Below are 6,000 nucleotides of genomic sequence, written 5' to 3' on the forward strand. Positions count from 1 at the left end.
GAGAAAGGGAAACCCTCCTACACTGTTGGTGGGAATGCAAGCTGGTGCAACCACTCTGGAAAACAGCATGGAAGTTCCTCAAAAAGTTGAAAATAGAGCTACCCTACAACCCAGCAATTGCACTACTGGGTATTTATCCTAAAGATACAAATGTAGTGATCCAAAGGGACACCCGAATGTTTATAGCAGCAATGTTCACAATAGGCAGACTGTGGAAAGAACCTAGATGTCCATCAACAGATGAATGGATAAAGAAGAAGTGGTATATATACAAGGAATACTATGCAGCCATGAAAAGAAATGAAATCTTGCATTTGCAATGACATAGGTGGAACTAGAGGGTATTATGCTGAGCAAAATAAGTCAATCAGAAAAAGACAATTATCAAATGTTCTTCCTGATATGAGGAATTTGAGAGGCAGAGTGGGGGGTTTGGGAAGTAGAGAAGGAAAAAATGAAACAAGATGGGATCAGGAGGGAGACAAACCATAAGAGACTCTTAATCTCACAAAATAAACTGTAGGTTGCCTGGCAGAGGGAGTTAGGGAGAGGGTTGGGTTATGGACATTGCGGAGGGTATGTGCTATGGGGAGTTCTGTGAAGTGTGTAAGCCTGACGATTCACAGACCTATACCCCTGGGGCTAATAATACATTATATGTTAATTTAAAAATTAATTTAAAAAGACTATTACTTCACAAGAGAGCAAATATATATCTTTTGAATGTGCACAGTGAAGTGACATTTAGACCAATCACACTCTAAATGAATATAATAAGCCAAAACTCACTGTTGCCATCTATACTACCAGCTTGCTGAACTTGGTTAACAACAGTAATAAAGGGGTGCATTACAAACGATATATGGGAGTTGTAAAAGTGAATTCCTATAACTGTTAAATCTTATATTTTTAGATAGATTTTATCCATTGCAAAATATCTCTACAAGTTGGCAAGCACACAATGGCAGAAATTCCAAATCAAATCATGTTCTCTCTTACACACACGCGTGAGCACAAAATGTTGGTATTAAGTTTCATCTGATCTTTAAGAGGTTATGGACTTTGTTTGGGTCTGTGTAATATCTCCTATATCCAGAATAGCACAAAGTATATTAGCGCAATATGTATTAGTTGAATGAAAAACAATGTGTATATATTTTCACTGAAGGTTTCTGGTGGGATGTTCTGAGCAGGGCATGGATGGGACATAGCCAAAGTTTCAGATGGGCCAATGGAAGGGAATCAAACCCAACACTTTCTTCCTTACCAGGTGGAAGAAACCTGAGAAAAATACCTCCCATAAAGCATAATTTTTTAGAACTATAGCAATTTCATATCGGAGCTGAAGCAACAAATAATGGGCCCCAATATGAAGGGTACAAGAGATTACAATATGAAATTGGAAAGAAATAATAAGGAACTTAGGGTGGACTATATTCAGAGGTCCAGAAAGGAAAATGGCCACTAAAAGTAGAAGAACTCCAGTCATTAAATTCCTGGAAGAAAGCCTCAGGTCAGGAAGTCATTCCAGAAATCAAGGCCAAAGCTCCAATTAAGGAAGCTGGGAAGAAGAGCTAGGTTTAAAAGATTTATTTATTTGACAGACAGAGATCACAAATAGACAGAGAGGCAGGCAGAAAGAGAGAGAGGAGGAAGCAGGCTCCCTGCCAAGAAGAGAGCCCTATGCAGGGCTCGTTCCTAGGACCTTGGGATCATGACCTGAGCTGAAGGCAGAGGCTTTAATCCACTGAGCCATCCAGGTGCCCCAAGAAGAGCTAGGTTTAAATGAGCAAACCTGAAATTTACATTTCCAAAATGGAGGCATACCATGAGGATTATATTAGCAAGATGGTAGCACCTGGTACCAAGTCCCATGGTGTGGACTTGGGGAGATTTACACATCTCCTATACCTGAACCGGGGAAAAGTTTAGATGCTTAGTGTGGTCATGCAACCCAGGTAAGAAAGGGATTCAGAAACCAGAGGACCAGATTTGCAATAATCTGTGTCTTTGTCTTGACTTTAGTTCTCCCGCAATACCGCAGGTCATCTATGTGCTTCCACCTCAGATTCTAGAGTGTAGGTCCTCATCTCAGTTCCTGATCAAGAAAGTGAAGTTGGGAAGAAAATTAGAACAGAGGAAACTGGGTATTCATGGACAGAATGCACAATGGGAAGGTTATCCTCTAGAAGGAGAATTATACCAATAACACACTTGGATGACATGAATGCATAGAAATATTCTTTCTAAGAAAAGGATTCTACAGATTTTTTCCCTTGTTTATTGTAGTAACATGGTTTCTCTAGTCTATGTTAAACAGCCTGTACATTCTTAGTTGGTGGTTTCTCTGACTCAATCTAATTAATGTGTTCTAAGATTCTCCACTCCTTGTTAAGTACAGCTGGAAGGTAGTTTTTTCCTTTGCAATTTGTTACCTATATCTATCAGGAAGGTGACCGAGCAACCAGTAAAGGCATCTTACTGAGTGGTCATATCTACATCTAAGAGCTGGCTAAAAATTAGGAAAGGTAAATACATCAGTGCTAAACAACAAGGAACTGCAAGAGCTAGAAGTACATTTCACAAGGAATCAAAGGCCAAATTGAAAAATGGGCCCTTCAAAACGTAGGCTTTCCTATTAGAAAGTTGATCAAGCAGTACATACATGAGCAAGTGAATTCTCCATACCACATGAGGAGCTGAGGGTTACAGAGATGAATCCTTGCTCCCTGGTCTTGAAGAATTTTATCTCTGGAACTGAATGTCCAATACAACCTCCCACGGTGATTAAAAAAAAAATTCTACATTTGCTCTGTCCAGTATAGAAGACAAGAGCCACATGTAGCTTTTTAATTTTAAATTTAAATTAGTTTGTTAAAAAATTCATTTCTTCAGTCACACTAGCCACATTTCAAGTGCTAAGCAGCCAAATGTGGCTTCTTAAATTTAAGTTTATATTAACCAAATTTAAATGAAACTAAACACCCTGTTCGTGAGGCATACCAGTCCCATTTCAAATGCTTAATTACCATACGTAGTTCATGGCTACCGTGTTGAAGAGCACAAACAGAACATTTCCCTCATCACAGGAACGCCTGTTGGACAGATCTCCTCTCGAAAATGTCAGAAGAGGAAAAAAGTATAATGTTCACATTTTTAAGAAGCACTAACTGTATGACCTTCTTTAAATGAAAGTTGAAATCCTATGAAAAGAAAAAATAATGGACAAGACTCTAAAGAGAGGGGCGCCTGGGTGGCTCAGTGGGTTAAGCCTCTGCCTTTGGTTCGGGTCATGATCTTAGGGTCCTGGGATCGAGCCCCGGGTCGGGGGGCAGGGAGGTGGGGGTCCCTGCTCGGCGGGGGGGCCTGCTTCCCCCTCGCTCTCTGCCTGCCTCTCTGCCTACTTGTGATCTCTCTCTGTCAAATAAATAAAATCTTAAAAAAAAAAACCTCTAAGGAGAAATCTTATCAACGAAAGGCATGTATGTATACTTAACAACATATATGTATGTATAATTACATATATGTATGTATAATTAACAACACCTGGATACTTAACCTTAAATTGGCTTTGAATTAATACATGATTGGTAAACTGTTAAGCAATGCCTTTAACACTGGAGGGGAAAGTGTTGGGCATAAAATTTTCCACTTGAGAAATTTTCTATGAAAAGAAGTTAAATCCATTAAATTCTTGGCCTTGTGGTCAAAGATGATCAGCAGGTGTTGATGTAGCAGACTATGGGGGGAAGAATGACATTTAGGATAACAGAGATACTATTGAAGAAAAATATTTTGCTTCAGCAAACCTCTTGCTGTGATTTGTTTCTTCTTTTTGGTAATGTGTAACAAATTTGAGTGTGGGCTTACCATTTAAGCTGATGCATTAGTAGACTAGTAGTGGCTTTCACCTCGTTCTAGCTATGGGCCTATTGATGTTAGCAAGCACTCAGTAAGAACATATTTTCAGTGATTTGAAAACTGTCATAAATATTTAAGTGGTATTACTTCTAAAATGAGAGCTTCTTCCTTGCCCTTCATTCACGAAAGGGCCTCAACCCATTTGTGACTATGTTTCCAAAGAGGAGCATAACAAGTGTAGCCAGAGTGATATGTCCTCAATATTCATGGAGACTCTCATACACATGCCATGAAAATGGAACACCATAATTGTGCAAAGTGGAGTACATGTGCCTTCCATTACCTTGTTTACATACCTGGATGAAAGATTTACACATTTGGGATTGCTTTTTTGGTACTATCTTCAGAATTCTGATCTTTAATGTCTTTGGCCTAGAAAACACTCAACAAGGCAATTTAATTTCTGAAAATTGGCTTCTTCACACATGAAATAACTTAATTTAATAACAATGATAGTAATCAGGTCAATTGAAGGAAGGAAATTCACTGAACAAAGCCACATTAAAGCTTGGCATTACTCTAATGTATTCTAAATTTGTGAATTGAACAGGCTACTTCCTGGTTTCTGGAATGTTCCATCCTGGGTTTGATTGAAGCATCATAGGTGAGCAATGCCCGTCTCCAGGGAAAAGATCTCTGCCCTGGTCATGGAGGTTAGCTAACAGGCTGGCACAATCAAATGGGCTGCCTTCCCTTTTCCATTTTCCTCATTCTAAAGTCCTCTTCTCCCTGGTGCTTGTTTTTAAGTTTTAATATAATCTAAAACAGTCCTTTTAAAAATAGCTTTCTTCCATTTGCTGATCCACAGAAACCCTCTGTATAAACCCCCGAACCCCAGCTCCAATAATAATCTAACCATGATCATTGTTGTTATTACAACCATCAGCCACTCATCTGCTCCTGTTTCCATGCTTTCTGGTTTTATTATGCTGGTTAAAATGACCCCAGCAGTACTGCTGCTTGTGAGGGACTTACCACCTCCTTTGGGAAATGACTGCTGGGCTCCTTCCAGTCATGGCTGATTAGATTAAGAGGAGACATCTGAACCAAGGTGAACTAGTCAAATTATTTCTTCCTAAAATCTAGAATTAAGAATTAAGAGTTGGTGGGCACCTGGGTGGCTCAGTTGGTTAAGCGACTGCTTTCAGCTCAGGTCATGATCCTGGAGTCCCAGGATCCAGTCCCACATCAGGCTCCCTGCTCGGCAGGGAGTCTGCTTCTCCAACTCACCTCTCTTCTCTCATGCTCTCTCTCTTTCACTTTCTCTCTCTCTCAAATAAATAAATAAAATCTTAAAAAAAAAAAAAAAGAATTAAGAGTTGGTTAGTCTGACCTGGGTTTTTGAATGAAGCAGTTGCAAACGTGGGAGATCTGAGTTGGCTACCTTCTGCCTGGCATGTGATGGAGGAACAGAAAAAAAATAAAGCTGAATGCAGAAAAAAAAAAAAATGAACACCTGGAAGTCTCTCCATTCAAGCTCATATCCCCCCATCACACCCCTCATGGATATTTGCAAATAACCATAGCCATCCTCCCAAGAAGACGACTGTTGCTTTTCTGACATAATCATCTCCATCTCCTCTCTTTTCCACTTTCAAATAACTGTTCTTGCATATCCTTTTCTTCCTTCTTTTGTTAAATACAAAGATCCCCACCTCCTTTCTAAGGCTAACCCTTCAGTTGTCCTTCGGCCCACTCCCTTGCATCTACTGACTAATGCTCCTTAGCTATTCTTCAATTACCCTTCCTCTACCCAAATTTTCATCTTCCTTTTCTGTCCATTTCTCCAGGGATCTCCCCTTAGACTTCAAGTGTGCTTTGTCTTCCTTCACTTTTATCATCAGACTACTGGAGAAAGAGGTCTACACTTTGTAAACCAAAGTACTGAGCTCTGGCTACCTCCAAGTCAGTACCGAGCATTTTACATTTACTAACAGCAACCTGTTAATACCAGCAATGGCATAAGTCTGCTTCTGCCTCCTATCTACTCTCAACCTCCATCAAGTCCAGCAAGCTGTCTGCTACCGTTATCACTCCATGGAAGCATTTATGCCAAAGTGCACCTGTGGACTCTCAAAC

Source organism: Lontra canadensis, unplaced genomic scaffold (assembly GCF_010015895.1).
Source record: "Lontra canadensis isolate GAN:19392208 unplaced genomic scaffold, GSC_riverotter_1.0 scaffold6, whole genome shotgun sequence".
Taxonomy (NCBI): Eukaryota; Metazoa; Chordata; class Mammalia; order Carnivora; family Mustelidae; genus Lontra; species Lontra canadensis.